We start from the raw sequence: 23,999 nt of genomic DNA, 5'->3' as shown, positions 1-23,999 counted from the left end.
ATAGATATATTTACTGAGCATGGTTCATTAAGGAAAGCAAAGCAAAAAAAAGAGTAACTTTTCTCTTTGACAAAACCAGGGCATGTCTTAGATCAACCTCAAATGTCAGTGTCCAAATAAAGCTATCAAGTATTAGTGTCCCACATGAAAAAACAGCCAGTATTTTCTTTATGTGCAAAGGTTTGCCAAGGTGCACAGTTACTGATTTATTTGCTTTACTTTTCTTAATTAATCAGGCCCACTGTGTGTGTGTCTGTGTCTGTGTCTGTTTGTGTGTGTGTGTACTTGCATACAAATGCTTGTGGGGACATTGACCTGTTTACACACCAACACTGTGGGGACCTGAGTCATAATGGGAACAAAATTTGAGGTCCCCACAAAACTTCTCAAGGCTAATCAATGCAGGGGACCTTGCTGATATGCTCAGCATAAAAATCTGGCATGTCCTCACGAGTCACATTTGTCGGAACAAAAGTGTACGTGTGTCCGATGTGGAGGGGAGAAAGTGTGTGTGCCTCCCACCACTATTATTATTATTATCCTTTTTTTATTTGGCGACACAAGATATCTGCAGCGCCGTACACAATGCAAACATTCGACTATACAGGGTGATACAATACTGAACAATAAACGAAAAAATACCAAAACTTCAGAAACGCCAGGCGAGGCTATTGTAGTGAAGATGGAGCAGAAGAACAGGTATAGAACAGTAGGGAAGAGGGCCCTGCTCATAAGAGCTTACAGACATCAGGCACAGAAGGGAGACAGTTGAGGGGATATAGCGTGGGAGGAACGAAGAGGACCAGGCGGAGAGAGGAGATGAGAGATAACTGGATGAGAAGATAAAGGGTTAGGTGGATGGTTGTTAGGCTTTAAGAAGCAGGTGAGTTTTAAGTGCCCGTTTCAAGGAGCACAAATTAGGGGACAGACGGAAGGAGCGAGGGACGTCATTCCAGTGAAGGGGGGCAGCATGGGAGAAATCTTGGATTCTGGACTGGGATGAGGTGATCAGAGTAGAGGAGATGTCATTGGCCGAACACATGGAGTGGGCGGGAGTGTGAATAAAAAAGAGATTAGATTAGAGATGTGTGGAAGAGGGCCTTGAAAGTGATGTAGAGGAGTTTGAAAAGGGTTCTGTAGGGAAGTGGGAGCCAGTGTAATGCAACACAGAGAGGGGATGCAGATGATGAGTAGCGTGAAAGGAAGACAAGTCGCGCAGCTCCGTTGAGTATAGAACGAAGGGAAGCGAGATGGAAGTGGAGGAGGCCGGTAAGGAGGTGGTTACGGTAATCAAGACGGGAGATGATGAGTGCATGGATAATAGTTTTGGTGGCATCCTGGGAGAGAAAGGGCCGGATGCTTGAGATGTTGCGTAGTTGGAAGCGACAGGACTGGGCAAGGGAATGAATGTGGGAGGCAAAAGAGAGAGAGGAGTCGAGGATGACACCTAGGCAGAGTTGGGGGACAGAGGAGATAGTGGTGTCGTTGACAGATATAGAGAGGTCAATGTGGGAAGAGAATCTATAGGAAAAGAAAACAATGAGTTCCATTTTAGCAATGTTAATTTTGAGAAAGTGTGAGGACATCCAAGATGAGATGGCAGAGTGGCAGTCAGATACATGAGAGAGGAGGGTGGAGGAAAGACCAGGAGTGGAGATGTAAAGTTGAAAATCATCAGCATAAAGGTGATATTGAAGACCGAAAGAAGAGATGAGAGCACCCAGGAAGGTAGTATAGAGCGAAAAGAGCAGAGAGCTGAGAACTGAGCCCTGGGGCACTCCTAGCGGGAGAGATGAGGGAGGGGAGGAAGAACCAGAAGCGGATATGGAAAAGGAACGGTTGGCAAGGTAAGAGGTGAACCAGGAGAGGACAGAACCAGAGAGGCAGTGAGAGAGAATGGTTTGCACAGTGTCAAAGGCTGCGGAGAGATCTAGGAGGATGAGTAGGGAGAAGTGACCCTTGGATTTAGCGGATAGAAGATTGTTAGTGGATGTCGAGGATGGAATTGTCTGAGAGGTGTTTGGTGAGGCGGTTGCAGACAATCCGTTCAAGTAGTTTATAAGCATAGGGGAGAAGTGAGATGGGGTGGTAGTTAGCAAGTAAGGTTTGATCGAGATTGGGTTTTTTGAGGATGAGAGAGATAAGGGCAGCCTTGGACTGGCCTGCCGGGCAGCCGAGCAAACCACCGGTAGGCCCCACCGGGTGAAGATCCGCCCCTTCCGTTGTTAGGGCAGAACTTACTGAACACCTGGTTTCCTACACTTCCGACGTCGGCGACACTTCGGGTAACCACACTTGGGCCACGTTTGGGCTCTCTGCACCTGCGCGGTAGTGTGTTTTTCACTTTGAGCAAGGGAGGAGGAGTTCCTATCCGCCCAGAGGAGCATGAAGAAAGGATGCTGGCCAGAGCTTTGCACAGTTAAGTAAGTGCACTCCCAAGCCAGCCTGTAATTTTTTTTTTTTTTCAGACAGATCAATAAGCAGAGTAGAATGAGGGGGAAATTATGGAAAATGAGGGATGAAAAAGGGAAATGGGTAGAGGCATGAGGGATAAGGGGCAAAGGCAGCATGGCAGAGAGTAAGAAGAAGCCAAAGCAGCATGGCAGAGTGTGAAGGGGGGCCAGGTCAGCATGGCAGAGTGTGATGGAGGGCCAGGTCAGCATGGCAGGAGTGTGAAGGGGGCCAGGTCAGCATGGCAGGAGTGTGAAGGGGGCCAGGTCAGCATGGCAAAGTGTGAAGGGGGCCAAAGCAGCATGACACAGGGTAATCAAGGGGTGCCTGGAGAAGGGGGGAGCAAAAGCAGCATGGAGGGCGCAGTGTGATCATAAGGAGGCACAGCATGATGATGAAGGGGCACAGTAATGTGTGTGTGATGGCACAGCAGGCTTGTGGCAATGTAATGTGTGTGTGGTAGGTGGTGGCTAACTAATAGGTTGTATTTTGTTTGTGGGGTGATGGTGGGGCAATTTAATTTTTATAGTGGGGACTATTAATTTAAGACGGGGTGGTGTGGGCTCTATTCATTGAATGCAGGGCTGAGCTTGAGGAGCATGAGGTCTATTTATTAAATGTGAATATGAATTATTTAATGGCAGTGATGGTTGCGGGAAATAGGTATATTTATATACGTAAATGCTATTAATTTATTGCTGGGGCTGTCTAGAGGGAGGGAAATAGGTTTATGTATTAAATGTGGATACTATTACTTTAATGTTGGGGCTGGAGGAAGTCCTAAGTATTAATTGTGGGTCCTATTGATTTAATGCCGGGGCTGGTTGGAATTTTCTAAATGTACCCATTTTTTTTTCAAAGAGGGCCCCCAACATTCCAGGATCCAGACAAGCCGCAACATAAGAAACCAGCGGCCACAGGTGGTGAAAGTGACAAGAATAGGTAGGACAGTCTGTCAAATGTTCTGAGCCTAGTGGGACAACCCTGATTTTTGGTGACTGTTCTGCCCAATCTAAGGGGCAGGTCAAGGCTGTATTCTTTATATACACACTGTATGCTTTATATACTACTATGGTGCTAGCTGTCCTTTGTGGGCTAACCACTTCCCCTCTAGTGTCTGGTCTCGCCTCTTTGATGGCTGGCCACACACCCTCTGGTGGGCCCCTAGAGGTGCAGTCCCCCGGTGGGCCCTTCATGCCCCAGTCCAACACTGGATAAGGGCATGTTTAAATGAGGAGGGGATGATGCCAAAGGAGAGCAATAGGTTGAAGAGGTGTGCAAGGAAGGAACAGGCAGTAGGGGAGAGAGCGAAGGAGGTGAGAGGTGATGGGATCAAAGGGACAGGTAGATGAAGGAGAGGAAAGAATAAGGGAGTGAACTTCTTCACCCGAAGTAGGGTGGAATGAGCACCAGAGTTGATTTTTGGAGAGAGGTGGAGCAGTGGGGGTGGCAGGAGAGGGATGGGAGGAGATGTTAAGTTTGATGGCCTCAATTTTGGAGGAGAAAAAGGTGGCAAAGTCAGTAGCAGAGAGAGAGCGAGGTGGAGGGGTGAGAGGAGAGATTAGAACGTGGCAAAGAGGCGGCGAGAATTGGAGGACTGAGAAGAATTAAGGGACATAAAGAAAAATATATAAATCAGGCGCTACAAATTTAGGAAAATAATATATAGGTAAATTAAGACTGCAGCTTTATGTGGGATAGTGAATTCCCACAACAGTAACACAAACACAATTCTTGCGCAATTCTTAAGACCAGATTATATAGTGTCCAAATAAATATAGAAGCCAATCAACATGCATAGATATCAATAAATAGACATATGCTATAAACTAGATATAGTCCATATATATATATATATATATATATATATATATATATATATATATATGTATACATTTTTATTTATTATAAACAAATTAATTGTTGATACATACCATAAGATCATTAAAGAAAGATTGCTTAGCAAGGGAGAGGGCAGAGCAGTAAGAATTGAGGATAAATTTAAAATGAAGGAAGTTGGCCAGGGAGCGAGATTTCCTCCAGAGGCGTTCAGCAGCACAAGAGCACTTCTGAAGGAAGAGGGTGAATTTGGAATGTCAGGGTTGGGGAATTAAATGGGGCGGCAGATAGAGATGCAGGGGCTACAGCATCCAGGGCAGAGTTGAGGGAGTGGTTATAGAGAGAGGACACCTGGTCCAGACAGACCAGGGTGGGAAGAGGGGATAGGAGAGTTTCCAGAGAGGAGTATAAAGAAGCAGGGTCAATAGCATCAAGATTGCGCCTAGTGAGGGTGGTTTTAGGCAGGGGGGAGCTGGGAAGAAGGACAGAGTGAAGGAGAGGAGATGGTGGTCAGAGAGAGGGAAGGGAGAGTTAGAGAAGTCGGAGAGAGCACAGAGATGAGAAAAGACTAGGTCAAGGGAGTGACCAAGACAGTGGGTGGGGGATGAGGTCGACTGAGTGAGGCCAAGGGAGGAAGAAAGGGCGAGAAGTTTGATGGAGGCAGGGTCTGAGGGGTTATCAATAGGGATATTAAAATTACCAAGCATGATGGAGGGGAGGTCAGAGGAAAGGAAATGGGGAAGCAAGGCTGTAAAGTTGTCGAGGAAAAGAAAAGTGGGGACAGGGGGGCGGTAGATGACAGAGACACAGAGGTAGATGGGGAAAAGAGACGGATGGCGTGCACTTTGAAAGGAGGAGAAGGAGAGGGAAGCCACAGTGGAAATTACCCGAAATGAGCAGTTAGGAGATAAGAGGGTGCCCATTCCACCTTCTGGACGGCCATCTGGTCTGGTGGAGTGAGTGAAGGAAAGGCCCCCATAGGAGAGAGCAACGGAAGAGACAGTGTCAGTAGAAGAGAGCCAGGTTTCAGTGATAGCAAGGCGGTTAAGGGAGTTTGAGATGAATAGGTCGTGGATAGAGGGCAGTTTGTTGTGGATGAACCTGGCGTTCCAGAGGGCACTGGAGAAGCGAAGGGAAGGAAGTGGGGACTTAAGCTGGGTACACACTACACTGTTTTCATCCAATAATTGGCTCAAACAGCCGACATACGACCACTCGTTCAAAAGCCGGGTCAGTGTGTGCAGTGACACAATGGTCAAAAGTCTGCCCAAATGGATGATTATCGCCTCATTTGGTTGGTCGTAACGTTTAACATTTTCGGTCCAATCTCGTTTCCGCTGTGTGGTGTGTATAAACTTCTGACCGATCCACAACAGTGAGTACGAGATTACAGTCATTGCTCACGACAACATGGCTGTAAAAAGTTGCTAAAGGGACGTCCGCTCTTCCCTATATCGTCCTAAACAAGGCTAGTGTGTATGCAGTCCATGGACCGAGCGATCGGATCATCGATCGCATGTAAAATCGCTCTGCATAAAAAGTTGGTTGAAATTTCTGTAGTGTGTACCCAGCTTAACGGATGAGATTTACAGGATTGCTGGAGCGCGGGGGAGGGTTAAAGTTGGGACAGGGAAGGGGGCTAGGGGAAAGAAGGGGTATAGGACAGCAGTGAGGAAGCATGGTGAGAGACTGGGAGATAATGGGGGGAGGAGGAGAAAGACAGGGGCAGAAAAAACAGGAACAGGTGTCAGAGAGTAAGACAGAGGTGAGGGAAAGCAAAAGGCAAACTGTAGTAAAGCAGAGCAGATATTGAGACTAAATAAAGACAGAGTAAAACAGTAGGGCAATGACAATCAATAAAAAATAGAAAATGATATTACAAGTTTATAAAATAACATAAAAATAAAAGATGCAAGGCAATGACAATTATGTAGTGCTACAGTGAGACAATACCAGGCAGGGAGAAAAGAGTACTGGAGAACATATGGTGTAAAACAACAGGAACTGGTAAATCCGGAGAATCAGGAGTAACCACAGGAGCTGGTGAGGTCAGGCGGTGGTAGTGGGTGGTGAGTAGGAGCATAGGTAAGTTCAGGCGAGTCCAGGGCAGGGTACATGCGAGTCCAGGGCAGGGTACAGGTGAGTCCAGGGCAGAGTTCAGGCGAGTCCAGGGCAGAGAACAGGTGCCAGAGGTATTTAAGGGTTGTAGGGATGATGGATGGTTTGGCCAGGATTGTAGCAGTGAGGGTCAAGGAGTGGTCAGAGGGTGAAGTGGATTAAATGGGAGTTGAAGTGGTGGGAGGAGGGACAGACTGGAGAGCAGGGGTCCAGTGAACACTGTTGGGGTAGAGAGGGGGATGAGGGCAAAAGAGGCAACAGGTGATGGAGATCGGGTACGGAATGAAAGGGGAGAAAATAGTGCGGAGGTCACTGGAGCATCCAGGAACAGGGGCACAGAAGCAACCAGGTTATCCACAGAAGCATCCAGGAAGGCGGGCAGGAGCATCTGATAGACAGTACTAGGCAGGGAGAGGCTGGGTGGAGAAATGCTGCCTGAGTGGGGGGAGGCAGGCCCAAGCCTTGGCCTGTAGTGACTAGGACCGGCAGAGCATAGAGAGGTGCGGCTGGGCGGAGGCAGCAACAAGAACCAGGGCAATTGGGTGATACAACAGGATGCCTGGAGACAGCAGAAGACAGAAGGCCAGGATGGAGTAAAGGTACAGTCAGCGACTTGGAGGCGGGACCGGAGCAGCAGTCAGCAGCAGGACTCCAAGCAGGATCGGAGCAGCAGACGACAGGACATCAGACATTCAGACAACAGGTAGGAGATAACCGGAGTGAGGGAAATTAGGCCGCCAGGAAACTAGGCACAAGCCCCGGCCTGTAGTGTAGACGGCAGACGATCAGAAGAGGGGGAACCCATAGGTGGGGTAGAAGATCATGAGCCCATGAGTGGGGAGGAGGATTGCAGGATGAGCATCAAATCTGGGCTCCACTGGAGAGCTAGTAGGACACGTCTGTCCTCTACAGTAACAGGAAGTAACAGTATTCCGTCCGAATGTATAGCAGGAGCAGGAAGTGAAAGTGACTGTATCCAGCGGCGGTTTGTACACCAAGCGGGTAAAGACACAGTCGAATCTGTCTGCTGCTGAAGGTAAAGCGGGGACAGTGAAGCATGACAAAACCCACTGGTAGCTCTGGCTATAGCCCAGAGAGCAGTGGAGTTGAGTATGCCCCTGACGCTTTGGAGGAGAGCGGTTCAGACACCAGTGGTGATGCCCCATTGCCCACCAGCACAGCAGAGTGCAGGTACCCAGAGATGAGTCCTATATACGACCATTCACGCAGTGTCTGTCCAAACATTATCCAGAAACAGTGATGACTCCAGGGCGTATAACAAAAAGCAATACTGCCTGTAATGTGAGAAGCCCCTCTTAAAAATTGTCCCACACATGGAGCATGTTCACCGCAAAGAGACTGAAGTAGCCTGGGCCCTGAAATTCCCCAAGCATTCGAAAGAAAGGTGCATGCAAACGGCACATTTTCACAATGGGGAAACTTTGCACACAATGCTGAGGGCAGGCCATGGCGTTCTGGTCCCATGCAAACTTCCAGACAAAGAGATGGCTGCTGAAGTCTTCACTGTGTAACCTGCTAGGGCTTGTTTGCAAGGAAATACCTGTGGTGACACATGAAGAGATATAAGCTAAACTGAAGGAGCAACAATCTCACACCTGGCAACTTACAGAATCCAGTCACCGTGCAAAAGATAGTGAGCATTGTGGAGTGCCGAACCATGATGGAGGGCTGCACTGTTGCGATTGAAAACACACAAAATTTCAGTAAGCTACATGTGGCGAGATGGACTGAGTTGATCTCATCGGCTGCCTTGAAAACTCTTAAGGGGTCCAAATGGAACATGCCTCAGCTCTTAGCTTTTACGGAAGATGTGAAAAAGATGAACTTGTACCTCGATGAGAAGCAGTAAGCCTACCGAAGTGGGCTATCCCCCGAGCCTACGGTTAACCACTGGGCACTTCTTGCAAAAGTCACCCTGGCACAGGTGATCTTGTTCAATCGAAGAAGGGAAGGGGAAGTTTCAAAAATGTTGCTAACTACCTTCTGCTCAAGAGAAACCTCGGATCTCAACGAAGATGAGTCCTTAGTGCTTTCCGAGCTTCAGAGGAATCTCTGCCGGCACTTCACTCACATTGAAATCTGAGGAAAACGAGTGAGAAAAGTCCCCATCCTGCTGACACCAGCGATGCAACATGCGATGGAACTTTTCACAGAAAAGCATGACAAATGTGGAGTGAATAGTCAAAATGTCTATATGTTCGACAGACCAGCTGCTTTGTCACACTTCAGAGGCTCTGATTGTATACGACTGTTTGCCCGAGATTGTGGGGCCAAGCATCCCCACACGCTGTCTTCCACGAAGCTTCGAAAGCACATTCCCACTCCTTTAAAGGTCCTCAACATAAACAACACAGAACTGGATCAGTTGGCAGACTTCCTTGGGCACGACATCAGAGTGCATCGGCAGTATTACCACCTCCCAGAAGGTACCCTCCAATTCGCCAAGATCAGCAAACTGTTAATGGCTCTCAAGAGTGGCAGACTGACTGAATTCAAAGGCAAGAATTTGGACGAGATGCACATTTATCCGTACGGTAAGTGAAAAATCTGGTGTCTGATGTATGCTTTTGACTTTTTCCTCGATCATTTACATATCTGTTTCTTTTCAGAACCGGTCCAGCTACAGAGAAACATGTCGGATGATGAGCAATCCCCCGTGACAGAGAGACAAGTGGCCAAACGTATAGCCGACCCTTCCATGTCAGAAGAGAGGCGGTGTATGGACCTGGAAACATGGGACCAGTGCCCAGTTATGGCTTCCACAGGTGGGTGTAGCACACAGTTTTGCTAGGCAGAGGAAATTTGTCTTCTCTGTATATTGCGGAGCCATAATGGACCACTCTACTTCCTTTCAGTTTGCAAAGAAGTGTGGAGGAAATCCTGGGACAGAGAGAAGGTCCAGGCTGTGGAGAAACACCTGATGAGGTTTATACAGACATGCTTGGTGCCCGGAAAGCGAGACTGTGTTGCGTGCCTCATGGCTGAACCATCCATACTCGAAGATCGGAACTGGTCGGGGGTGAAATTCTACATAAAGAACCACATAACAGCTTTAAAGAGGGATCAAACTTGTTGAAATGATGCAAAGTGGTTGAACAGGACTGTATCCACCATGGATAGGTGTCGGTGTAAGCGGGCATACGAATGTACTCAGACGGCCAGAATACATAAAACTTGACCTACCATTGTTATTATTTGTTAATTTATGTATGCGGGAATGTGGATATCCTCAGACAGTCAAAATACATGACACTTTCCCCATCTTGCAGTCCGTGTCAGTACTTTATACAAAGTCAAAGTGTAAATCTCATGTGGTAACTCTGGTGACAAACTGCTCCTACACATACCCCTATGATTGTTCTGTCGACAGGGCATTAGGAAAGGAGTGTCTCTATACGCCATGTTCCAGACATGGGTCCTCACTATGCAATAAAAATAAGTGTGTGTGTGTTTGTGTGTATAAATATATATCACCACTTCTCTTACTGGCTTAATGGTAAAGCTAAAACATTTCATTCACATTTACATTTACATTATATTGTTCATACTGCCACTTCTAAATTTCCATATAGTTACTTCTAAATTTCTACTTCAACCACTGTATATATACACCGATCAGTCATAACAGTAAAATCACTGGCAAGTGAAGTAAATAACATTGATTATCTTGTTACAATGGCACTTGTCAAAGAGATATATTAAACACTAAGTTAACTTAACTATCAGTTCTTGAAGTTGATGTGTTAGAAATAGGACAAATGGGCAAGTGTAAAGATCTTAGCGACTTTGACAAGTGTCAATTGTGATGCCTAGATGACTGGATCAGAGCATCTCCAAAGCGACCGGTCTTGTGGGGTGTTCCTGGTATGCAATGGTTAGTACCTACAAATGTGTTCAATCGGTGAAAAAATGGCACCAGGATGCACTATAGGAAAAAGCCAGAGGAGGCAGTGTGATGCTCTATATTGTTCACTGGTACTCGGATGCCCCTTGGACTTGATCCCAGTAGTGTATAATTATTTACAGCCATGAGTGAGGTAGAGACAGGGAAACTTGAAGCTATGGATCAACATGACAACCGACAGGAGACAAAAAAGGATAGTCAACTAGCAAGCCAGGTCAGAGGCCAGGAGAGGTACTCAAGGTCAATAAACATGCAGAGAGTTCAAGGGCAGACAGAGATCCATCAGCATGGTCCAGTAAACATAGCCAATGTCAAACACACTAAAACCAGCAGCAGAACATATAACAATCAATATAGGACAAATATATAGGAACTAGCCTAGATAAACAACAGCAGGAGAAATATGCCAATGAGTGGTCTTATGTAGGTCCTTGATAATCAACAACTGGTTAGAAATCATGTGAGCAGAAAGTGTTGACTGATTTGCTGCTGGGTAGTTTGCAGTTATGACTCTTTCAAGAGCTGATAATTCAGTTACAATATTGAATCCCCATTAGCAGCTCAGGAAGAAGGGTGCATATGGGCAAGTATGCCCGCATCCGACCTTTCCTCTCTCAGGATGCCACCAAAACTATCATCCATGCACTCATTATCTCCCGCCTGGACTACTGCAACCTCCTCCTCTCGGGCCTCCCCCTCTCCCATCTCGCCCCCCTCCGCTCTATTCTTAACGCGGCTGCTAGATTCATCTTCCTATCTCGCCGCTCCTCCTCCGCATCCACTCTCTGCCTTGCCCTACACTGGCTCCCCATACCCTACAGAATCCTTTTCAAACTCCTGACCACAACGTACAAGGCGCTCTCCCAGTCCACTGCCCCCTATATCACTGACCTCCTCTCCATTCACACTCTTGCCCGCTCTCTGCGCTCAGCCAATGACCGTTGCCTCTCCTCCACTCTGATTACCTCTTCCCACTCCAGAATCCAAGTCTTCTCCCGCGCTGCACCCTTTCACTGGAATGACCTGCCTCGCTCCATCCGTCTCTCTCCCACTTTTAGCTCCTTTAAACGGGCACTAAAAACCCACCTGTTCCTCAAAGCCTACCCACCTTCCACCTAACCCCGCCTCCCCTCCTTTATACGCCAACTCACTCCCTCTGTACTTGTGTTTTGTTCACCCTCCCTTAGGATGTAAGCTCATTGAGCAGGGCCTCCCTCTTGTGTCCTTACTAGCTCTTCTGCTCCATTTCTACCGCATTAGCCTGCTTGGAGCTCCTGAAGTGTCAGTATTTTTTGTTTACTGTTCAGTAATGTAATACCCTGTACTGTCTACTGTTTGTGCATTGTACGGCGCTGCGGAACTCTTGTGGCGCCTAACAAATAAAGGATAATAATAATATGGTTGCACAGCAACCTCCAGCACACAGAAACTTAACAATTCTGACATTCAGCAAAATCTGGAATGGCTTCTGTAGACAACAGAGCAGCAAAAATATAACAAATGGCTGAAGAATTTTATTTATTGGTTAGTAGTGCTTGGGAGGAGAATAAAAGGCTGTTTTGTGTTGTGGATGGGATGACGATGTCAGGTAGTTGGACAGTGACTAGGTAGGAGGACTGTGTCTAGCCAGAGTTATGGTTGCTTGGTGTCATCCTGATGAAAGTGTGCTGTCTTATTCAAGCAAGAAGTTATTGTGTCTGACATCTGCCTGGTGTCAGCATCACAGTGGTATCATTGTGTGATTGCAAAGGACAGCCAGATTCTGCCATCCACCCAGTCAACAAAGGTGGTGAGTGAAATATGTTGAATACCACTATTAAGTAACAAACGTTTATAAAGCTGTCCGGTACAGTATGGAATAATTACAGTTGTTGCAGAAAAAGCAATGATTATTGTCTTTGGAGGGGCAAAGAAAAAAACAATAAACCTGTGAACTGCTAAATCAACTGTTTGTCTTGCAAAAAAGGCAAAAGTATTAAAAACTGCTGGTCATTGTGGTGCCAAGCCTGATGATTCACTAACCTATGAGCAGGGTGTTGTCCAAAAAAAGCCTGTGCAATGAAGTTTTGCTATTTACCTGTTTGGGATTCTAAGGGAAGCAAGATTCCCTCTTCCCAGCCCAAACCTCTGTAGAAATGGAAGCTTTACTAACAGTCTTTGTGAATGTGGCAATGGCACAGGAGAAAATTATCCATCTTCTCTGCGGGCACAATACCCAGCATTAATTGATCCTATGGATTGTTCACTGGCGCATACAAAAACAATCTGATCTGCTGTATATAAAAGCGGATGTAATAATGGCACTCCTATTGTGTGCAGCATTATACATATAAAATTGGACTCCCTTTAACAAATACCCCAAAAAAAATTATACATACATCAAGCACTCACCTCACCTCATGAAAGTAATAGTATTGTTCTATTATAGCTAATTATTTTCTCTCAAATACCATCCTTCAATTGTTCCTTAGTAGGTTATAAAGCTAGAATGCAAACTCATAACAAGAGGATTAATGGTGTAGTATGTCTGCAATATTCCACCAATAACAGTGTATAAAGAATGAAAGGAATTTCAAGGTAAAAAAAAAAAACCTTATCTGTTATGATTCTGTTCTAAAATTAGATCCTTGCAATTACAGCATGTAGCCAGTAGTAAGATGAAATCATAAAAGTTTTTATTGCAGCGAGAACACAAACCAGGAAATGCTTGGTAAATAAAGAAACATCCAGGTGTGGGAGGATAATAAGTAAATGGTAAAGAAAACAAAACAGCAGGTACTGGTATTTCAGCTGAACAGAGATTCACAGGGAGTGCCAGGGATACACAGGAACTGTGAACTAGTAGAATGTCCAAGCAAGACAGATTTCAGGTAACCTCCTGGGGACTGAGTACATGTGAGAGCAAGGATATCACAGGAACAGAAATGAGGCAATGCAGGTAGTCCAAAAGGAAAAAACAAAAAATGACCAGCGAGGTGCATGGGGAGGAACAGACATAATAATCAGAGACACTTGTAGTAATTAACGAGGAGCAGGAGATTAACTCCAGCCAGTGAGGGGAAATGTCCATGGTAGTACACCAGCACCTCTAGTGGCATAGAGGTACTGCAGCCAGGTATAAAACAATGGCAAGACCTAACATTATCCAATAGGTGTGTAAGTCACTCTTAGAACAAATGAATCATGTGATGGCTGTGAACCTTTTCCCCACAGGTAATATGCTTACAGGAAAATCTCTTGACATGTAACCTTGTATCCACCACATCCAGCTTCATATAGTGTCTCTCCACAGACTATGCTCCAAAAGTATGCAGAATAAAATAGAAGGTATATCTAGTGTATTACAGTTTTATTAAATGACAATATAGTGAATAAAATCATAGCACTCGCAATCTAAAACATATGAAAAGCATCCATAGACAGGTGAATAAAATACCCATACTGGAGAGTCCGTTTGTAAGAGCAGAAAGTTAAAATACAGATGTTATGCCCAGGATCTTTAATCCATCTATATCTCGATGACAATAACCTCAGGTATATAGGTGAGATGATAGCCATGTCAAGCGTTTCAGCTCTCAAAGGAGTCTTTATCAAGGCATATTAATTAAATGATGTCAGCAAAGCTTTCTAATGTCCAAGGGTGCCAAACTCCCGTCTCCTCCGGGCACATTGATTAAGACCAGATCAAAGCTAGGACTTCTGAATCCAAAATGAGGCTATATTAATGCCCCATTAGTAATATAAAACTGAAAACAAGGCTAAAACATCATACTTGTATGACATATAATACAAAACGCACACAAATATCAACTTTAAATTTCAGTGTACAAATAAGCTATCAAGTATTTGTGTCCTACATGAAAAAACAGTCAGTATTTAACTTATGTGCAAAACAGAATGCTAATTTGCACCCCTTGCATTGTAACATGGTTTTGTCCAGGAGACTGAAATAAGAAGTTTCTCAAATTAAGATCCTTAATGAATCAGGCCCATTGTATTCAAATACAAATACTTTAATATGGAGTTGGTCCTCCTTTTGCAGTGATAACAGCTTCCAGTCTTCTTGGAAGGCTTTCTACAAGATTTTGGAGTATTTTTGTTGGAATTTGTGCCCATTCATTCTATAGAGCATTTCTGAGGTCAAGCAATGATGTTGAACGAGAAGGCCTGGCTCACAATCTCCATTCCAGTTCATCCCAAAGGTGTTCGATGGGATTGAGATCAGAGCTCTGTGTGGGCTAGTCAAGTTTTTCCAAACCGAACTTATCAAACCATTTCTATGTAGTTCTTGCTTTGTGCACTGGGTAACAGTCATGTTGGAATAGAAAAGGGCCTTCCCCAAAGTATTTCTAGAAAGTTGGAAGCATAGCATTGTCAAAAATGACTTGGTATGTTGAAGCATTAAGATTGCCCTTCACTGGAAATAAGGGGCTTAGCCCAAACCCTGAAAAACAGCCCCATACCATTATCCCTGCTCCACCAAACTTCACAGTTGGCATAATATAGTTAGGCAGGCAACCTTCTCCCAGCATCCGCCAAACCCAGACTGCCAAACAGAGAAGAGTGATTCATCACTCCACAGAATACGTTTCCACTGCTTCACAGTCCAGTGTCCATGTGCTTTACACCACTATATCCGATGCTTGGCATTGATTTTGGTGATGTGAGACTTGCATGCAGCTGCTAGGCCATGGAAACTCATTCCATTAAGCTCCCGCCGCACAGTTTTTTTGCTTAAGCACCATGCGCCTTAGCAGGCGTTCACCCCACTTTGTGATTTTACGTGATCTTTCACTTCAAAGCTGAGTTGCTGTTGTTTCTAAACGCTTCAACTTTCTAATAATATCACTTACAGTTGACCGTTGAATATCCAGTAAGGATGAAATTTCACAAACCGTTTTATTGCAAAGGTGGCCTCCTATCACAGTACCACGTTTGAAGTCACTGAGATCTTCAGGGTGACCCATTTTGTATCACAAATGTTTGCAAGTGAAGACTGCTTGGCTAGGTGCTTGATTTTATACACCTTTGGCAATGGGTCTGATTGAAACACCTCAGCGCAATAATTAACAGGTGCAGCCAAATACTTTTGTTCATACAATGTATGTTACTAATGAGATATTAATATTGCCTCGTTTTGGATTCAGAAGTGCTGGCCTCGATCTGGTCTTAATCAATGTGTCCGGAGGAGATAGTATTTCGGCACACATGGACATTATAAAATATGCCTTGATAAAGACCCCTTTTGAGAGTTGAAATGCGCTGGGTTGGCTGTCATCTCACCTATATACTTGAGGTTATTGTCATCGAGATAGAGATGGATTAAGGATCCTGGGCATAACATCTGTATTTATCCTTTCTGCTTTTGCAAACAAACTCTCCAGTATGGATATTTTATTCACCTGTATAAGGATGCTTTTCATATGTTTTAGACTGTGAGTGCTATAATTTTATTCACTATATTGTTGTTAAATTAAATGGTAATACACTAGATATACCATCTATTTTTTTTCGTATACTTTTACTAAGTAACAATTAAAGGAAGGTATTTGAGAAAAGATAATTAGCTACAATAAAAGAATACAATTATCTCCATGTGGTTATGTCAGCGCTTGATGCACGTATTATTATTTTTTGCTATCTCTTTTATGAGTCCAGTTGCAGGGAAGTCCTGCTTATTCGGCATGGCTGTTCCTGTGAATCAAAATTGGGTGCTGGCTCTGATAGACTTGGATAGTGAACTGACCTTGGTATTCAGCTCTATATCGCCAAAAATTCTGTCTCATAATCTGCCCAAAAAAAAGGTCCATTGTGTCCACAAGACTGCCAAGGAATATAATGGACTTTTTGCCTGTTAACATAAATGTACAAACAGTCCTGGTAATAACGACAGTTGCCCCAAAACAACCATACCTGTGGATACTTGGCAAAGACTTTCTGCTGTTTACACAGGTCCTCCAGGAAAGAGTCCAACCTGACACCTCAGCAATTTAATCACTGGCCAAAGGTCCAGCCTTAATGGACAAGGTTGAGGAAAAGGGAGAGAAGTATCGTGCTCTGCTACAAAACCTTGATCAGAGTGCAGTTTAGGAGACTAAAGCTCTGCAATTTTAAAGGATGGGGAAAAAAGTCAAGTTATTGCTGAGGTGTCATTGAAACTTACCTTGCCTTTTGGTGTCGGTACATACTGGTCTGACTATCCTGAGCTGTTACATTTGCAGAAGTGTGCACGTGACCAGTGAATTGATGTGACTTTGCAACATGTATTTAAATTGGCTACTAATGTTGGTGATATTGCACAATCTATCATTGCGGCAGTCTGTATGCCTTTATATGTTGTATAAACAATTGCTACAATATCAAATTGCTACTGTGAAGGAGAGAAAGGTAGAACAAATATTAATTCCATAGATTCATGTACCGTTAATTAAAAACTGCACATGATCAGGTGTGCTGCGTACACATAGAGGAAAAGAGAACTAGATAACAAGTTCTACACAGTTTAACCAGCCCAGAGTCCATCTAGATGTTAAAAGGTTCTGTAGGGCTTGTTCTGTATGCCAGAAAAACAAGCCCACTGTCACAGCGCAGACCCAGTTGAAAATGGTTTATAAGCATCCTGTTGCCAAAATAGGAGCTGAGTTGAGAAAGAAGGAAGCCACATATTTTGGATATGTCAAACCACAGTTAGATAAAATAGAAGATAGGCCTGGGAATCTGTGCAAAAACGCAGACACTTTCTCTTGAAGAGATGTGGTCACTGCGTAACTGAGCTTGACAACTCGAAGGGTATTTGACAAATATGGTTATTTGCTACACTAGTCCTGCATTAGGTTAGGTAAAATCCCAAAGAGTCAGCAGATACAGGTTGCAGACAGAGTTAAATCTACACCAAGTCTTTCATACAGCACTGTCATCTAGTTGGCCGGTGACTACGCAGAAGGACTGTGTCTAGCCAGAGTTAGGATTGCCTTCTGTCATCCTGACGAATGTGTACGGTCTTAAAAATCTCTGTAGTTTAACATGTTCAATTAAAACTTAACATAACATATAGACAGCACTCTAAATGTAAATAGTGAGACATATACAAATGGCAGAGCTCACAAATGGACACAAGCTGCAATGTAACACAATATAAAACTATTTATTACGCAAATAACACAATAAATCTATCATAAATAGACTAAAAACTAAATTAATAATAAATAGTAAGATAGTAAAACAAATCCAAATGAATATCAGTAGATAAAAGGAGTAATCAACAAATGGTTCTTCTCCAGTGTTTATGTCCTAAAAAGAGCTATACGTGTCAAAGCTTCATTAATACATATTTTCTCTCCACGAGAATAAAGATATTATCTCTCAATACGCATAAACTTCTATTAGTCAGCTGACAATCCAACATATATTAAGAGTCTTGGGAAACACTATAAAGAGTCTGCATACGATACAAGGAGAAATCAATGTAAGAAAAGCTTTCAGTTTACTCAGATCCTAGAAACAGTACTTGCGATTCCGTCCTCTCCGTTGCACTCTCAGACACACGTGGACAGCTGATCACTCCTCCTCTCGCAGATCCTCGGTTCACGTCTCCTTCAAACAGTGCAATAACACTTCTTAAGTAGGGCTAAGTAGTATTCCGCCCTTAAACACCAGTTCAATGGTACATATTCTGACACAGCTCTTTTTCACTGAAGATAAGTCTCGGTCACCACTTCTATAAATCCTTGCTGATGTGTTTTGTTCAAACCATTTTTATCAAAGCAGAGAATGATGCCACTTTTCCTTATATACGGATCCAATCATCATTTCATTCCTAATTAATTAATCATGTTACACATGTTAGTTCTCAGCCGCAAAAAGCAGTTCTCTGATAACGTCAAGCATAACTTAAAAACATCAGTAAAAAAAACTATAACAAACAAACCACCATGTAGCTTGTTCCATAAACTCTAATAATACGAATATCAAAAATATAAATATATGTATAAATCAACATATCAACATATCTAAAAAAGTTGGTGGCAAGCGATTTCATTGAGCTTGTGATTTCCACTGTTGTTTGATTTCAAGTGCTGTTTGTTTAATGTGTGGAGTTAGACCCAGCAAGGATTGCTGTGTGGTGTTGAGTGAGGGATATACATTGGGGAATTATTCTGAGTGTTTATTGAAGGGGATTTGTTTTGTGTGTGTTTATTAAGTGTCTTTTTTTCTGTTAGAGCTAGTGTGTGTGGTTTAATTGCATAAGTTGATACAGCTGGTTAGTGCAAGCTATATTTAACAGGTGGTGGTAAGCGATTTCATTGTGCTTGTGATTTCCACTGCTGTTTGATTTCAAGTGATGTTTGTTTAATGTGTGGAGTTAGATCCAGTAAGGAGTTGAATCCAGGAAGTGGTTTATTCTTGTAAGTGGCTAGCAAAGGTTAGTACTCTCGAGTTCACTGTAGACTATAAAAAGTTAGGTTAGCCATCATAAGATGAGTGGTAGTAGGCTTGATGATCTCACTCAGTGCATTTCTTGTCATATGTATGCACACGTGGAACAATTGTTCCAAAATTTATACCTCTGTGGGAAATGTGAGCAATTGGTCTCTTTGGAAGCCCAGGTAACTGATCTAAAGCAGACCATTGCAACATTGAGAAAGATTGTCAACCTGGAGCAGAGTTTACAGCTCACCGTTAGTGCGTTAGCTGAGCAGGGTGGAGCAGAGACAGAGGAGGATGCACAGTTAGGCAGCTGAGTAACAGTTTCTAGGGGTAGCAGAGGAAGGAAGAAGCAGGCAAGTTATGAGTTAAGCAATTCCAGCAGTTTGCCAGATTGGATGAAAATACTGTGGAAGGCAGTTCATAATTGGTAGAGTTGGGTGAGACTGCTTCCTCTAGCATCCAGGGGAATGGTCTCTCCAGCATAGAGGGGACCAAAGTTACTCAGGGACCCAGTCAGATTGTGGTGGTAGGGGATTCAAATATTAGGAAAGTAGATAGGGCATCTGTTATCGGGACCGTGCATACCGAACAGTGTGTTGTCTCCCGGGTGCTCAGGCTTGGCATATTGCGGATTGGGTGAAAAGATTGTTGGAAGTGGCTGAGAGTGACCCGGCGGTTTTGGTGCATGTTAGCAATGATTTCAGGGTCATAGGTCGCAAACTTAAGACAAGGACATCCAAGGTAGTATTTTCTGAAATACTACCTGTGCCACGCGCTAGTCCAGGGAGGCAGTGGGAGATTAGGGAGGTTAATGTGTGGCTAAAAGATTTACTTAGGAAGGAGGGTTTTGGATTCTTAGAGCACTGGGCTGATTTCTCGGTCAGTTGCCATCTTTATTGTCGAGATGGACTGCACCTTAATGAGGAGGGGGCTGCTGTGCTAGGGGAGAGGATGGTTAGAAGGTTGGAGAAGATTTTAAACTAGGCTTCAGGGGGAGGGGCAAGCAAGTATTTATGGGATATACATTAGAGATTAGTAAGGAGGAATTTAGAGTCAAGGGGGTGGAGGGGGGGAAAGGGAAGCATAGTCGATAAGGTGAGGTCCTTTTTAAAGCAAATTGAAATACATAAGGGAGGTAATAGACTTAAGTGTATGCTTGCAAATGCAAGAAGCCTGACAGGTAAAATGGGGGAGTTAGAACTAGTAGCAATGAATGAGCAGTATGATATAATAGGTATTACGAAGACCTGGTGGGATGATACACATGATTGGGCAGTCAACTTGGAAGGCTATACTCTCTTCAGGAGGGATAGGGTAAATAAAAGGGGAGGAGGAGTATGTCTTTATATTAAGCCAGAGTTAAAACCAAGTGTTCAGGAAGTTATTTACAAGAATATTGGTGATAATATAGAGGCATTGTGGGTGAAAATATCCAGCGGAGGAAAAAGTTCAGGGAAACTGCTGATAGGGATATGCTGTAAACCACCAGATATTAGTATGAGTGAGGAAGACCAAATTCTACAGCAAATTGAAAAGGATACACAACTAGGTCAAGTTTTAATTATGGGGATTTTTACTTATCCGGACATTTATTGGAGTACTGAGACCTGCAGTACAACTAGGGGAAATAGGTTTCTGAACACGCTAAAAGAGTGTTACATGTCCCAATTAGTAGAGGAACCAACTAGGAACTAGACTATACTGGACCTAGTAATAACAAATAATGAAGATGTAATATAAAATATTCAAGTAAGGGAACACTTGGGAAATAGTGATCATAATATGGTGTCATTTGAAATTAGTTTCCAGAAGCAATGGTATAAGGGATCAACTAGGATTTTAAACTTTAGTAAGGCAAATTTTAATATGCTAAAGGAGTCTATAAAGTGCATAGACTGGGACTAAGTTTTTGAAGGAAAAAATACGGAAGAAAAGTGAGCTGTCTTTAAAATGTTGCTGGAAACATACCCTTATAAGTTCATTCCTATGGGAAATAAATATAAAATAATTAAGTCTAAACCAATGTGGTTAAATAATAAGGTAAGGGAAAAAATGCAAAGTAAGAAACGTGCATTTAAATTGTTTAAGTCTGAAGGGTCAGAGGAGTCCTTCCGTAGGTACAGGGAAAGTAATAAAATATGCAAAAAGAAAATTAGATTGGCTAAATTAGAAAATGAAAAACAAGTTGCAAAAGAAAGTAAGACAAACCCCAAAAAGTTTTTTAAGTATATAAATGACAAAAGGATTAAAAAAGATAATATAGGTCCCATAAGAAGTGAGATGGGTGAATTTTTAAATGATACTAAAGAAAAAGCAGAGGTATTAAACACTTTCTTTTTTTCAGTATTTACTAGAGAGGAACAAATGGTAAGAATAATACATAAAAATGGAAATGAAACCGTACTATTAATTAATACTTGGTTGACAGAGGAAGAAGTCAAAAGGCGACTGAAGAATATTAAGATAAATAAAGCTCCAGGTCCAGATAGCACACACCCAAGTGTTCTTATGGAGCTAAACTCAGAAATAGCTAGACTGCTATTCTTAATTTTCATAGATTCAATCTCATCAGGCTCAGTACTCAGGGATTGACAAATAGCAGATGTGGTGCCGATGTTTAAAAAGGGGACACGATCACAACCAGTGAATTATATACCTGTAAGGCTGACATCAATAGAGGGGAAACTACTGGAAGGTATATTAAGGGAGAGTTTTCAGGATTACTTGGTGCGCAATAAGATTATTAGTGGGAATCAGCATGGATTTGTGAGGGATAGGTCATGTCAAACTAATCTAATTAGTTTCTACGAGGAAGTTAGTGGGAACTTAGACCAGGGCAGCACAGTAGATGTGGTCTACTTAGATTTTGCAAAGGCCTTTGATAAAATGCCACACAAGAGGTTGGTTTACAAAATAAGGGAACTGGGTGTAGGAAACAACACTTGTACTTGGATCGAAAACTGGTTAGAGAATATTGAACAGAGAATTGTGATAAATGGAACATTTTCTAATTGGTCAATAGTTTTATGTGGAGTACCTCAAGGTTTTGTGCTGGGGCCACTCCATTTTATTATATTTATTAATGTCCTTGGTGATGGTTTAGAGAGTAAAGTTTCTATTTTTGCAGATGACACTAAACTCTGTAAGGTAATAAAATCAGAGCAAGATGTAGCTTCTCTACAGAGGGACTTAAATAAACTGGAGGTTTGGGTGGCCAAATGGAATATGAGGTTTAACATAGATAAATGTAAGGTTATGCATTCAGGGATCAAAAACAAGAACACAATCTATAAATTAAATGGAATTAATTTAGGAGAATCTATAATGGAAAAGGATTTGGGAGTGCTCGTAGACAGTAGACTTGGCAATAGTGCTCAATGTCAAGCAGCAGCTGAAAGGGCAAATAAAGTATTGGAATGCATAAAAAGAGGTATAGATGCAAGGAAAGACAGTGTAATTTGCCACTGTATAAATCATTGGTAAGACCTGATCTTGAATATGCAGTACAGTTCTGGGCACCACTCTATAAACAAGATAATTTGGAGCTAGAAAGGGTTCAGAGAAGGGCGACAAAATTGATAAAGGGTATTGAGTCTTTAAGTTATAAGGAAAGGGTAGGCAGCTTAGGCATGTTTACTTTATAAAAGAGGTGTGTAAGAGGAGACATGATTACTATGTACAAATACATTAAGGGTCAATTCAGAGAACTTTCATGGGAACTTTTTACCCCAAGGACTATACACGGGACACGCGGTCACCCCCTAAGGTTAGAGGAGAGGATATTTCACAAACAGCAAAGGAAGGGGTTCTTTACAGTAAGGGCAGTACAGATATGGAATTCACTGCCATGGAAGGTTATGTTGGCAGATTCAATAGATATGTTTAAGAAAGGGTTAGACAAATTTTTGGCAGAAAAGTGTATCCAGGGATACAACCGTTAATTAAAATGAAGGGTTGTAGTGGATATAGGGTAAAAATAGGACTGCAATATTGAGTCTGGGGGGATTTTCACAATTGAAACAGATTGGTGGTTGCTTACTCGGGATCAATGTCAAATTTAAGTGAGGGATAGCAGGAGATCCAAAATAGGTTGAATTTGATGGACTGGTGTCTTTTTTCAACCTCATCAAATAAATTACTATGTTACTATGTAACTATGTTACATCAAACCGATTATAATAAACTCATAAATAATTCTGCTGAAAGCAGACATAAATCAAATTATTTATGTATATATGCATACAAATATATATAAAAAAATGGAGGCTCAAAGGACCTTAAACAACAACAGCAACAAAAAAATAAAACTCAAATAATCAGACAGTTTGAAACTTAATATATTAAAAACTCCTCATTTACCTTATTCCTCATTAAACTCAAGTTTTTCATTTAGACCCTCTGGATACAACATTTGAAGCTCAAAGATTCATAATGTCTCCTTCTGACAATTTAAAAAAACGGTCTCAACCTCTACTTGTATTTTTAACTTGTTCTAGTCCTCTTAGTCTCAGTCCCTTTACATTCCCATTGTGAGTTAAAGCAAAATGTCTAGCAACACTATGGGTATGTTCTTGTTTAATTACATTCCTTCAATGCTCGCTGAACCTTTCTTTTAGGCTTCTAGTCATTCTGCTGACATACTGCAAAGAACATATGCATTCCAAAACATATATTACATATTTAGGTTCACAATTAATGAAATCTTTTATCTGGAATACTGTTTTAATTGTATAAGATACAATGGAGTCAGCCTTATTTACAAAATAGTTGCAAGTTAAGCTGATTTGCCATATTTGTAACACCCCATAGGTTTACTTGGGAGCCAATCCTCTCTTATACATTCATCATTTTTCACAGTTTTAATTCTACTTGGTGCTAAAAAAGACTCAATATTTACATTCTTTTTGAAAATTACTTGTGGTTTATCTCCTATCAAATTTTCTAAAATGGGATCCTGTTTCAATATAGCAAAATTTCTTTTGAGAATTTTCCTTATTTGGTAGGATTTACAATTAAATTTAGAAACAAACGGAATCCAATTTTCTCCTCATTTGTCTCACCTCCTATCTTTTTACTCAACATCTTCATAGATCTTGGTATCAATAAATCATTCCTATTCAAATTACTAGTAAGACTCAGTGCCTCCTCCAATAAAGGGTCAGGGTAACTTCTCAGGGCAAAAATCGTATGCATCATATCAGCTTGATCTTTAAAATCTGCTTCACACGAACAATTCCTT

This window comes from Mixophyes fleayi, chromosome 8 (assembly GCF_038048845.1).
Source record: "Mixophyes fleayi isolate aMixFle1 chromosome 8, aMixFle1.hap1, whole genome shotgun sequence".
Lineage (NCBI taxonomy): Eukaryota > Metazoa > Chordata > Amphibia > Anura > Limnodynastidae > Mixophyes > Mixophyes fleayi.
The sequence above is the reverse complement of the archived record's forward strand: the minus strand, read 5'-3'. Positions refer to the sequence as shown.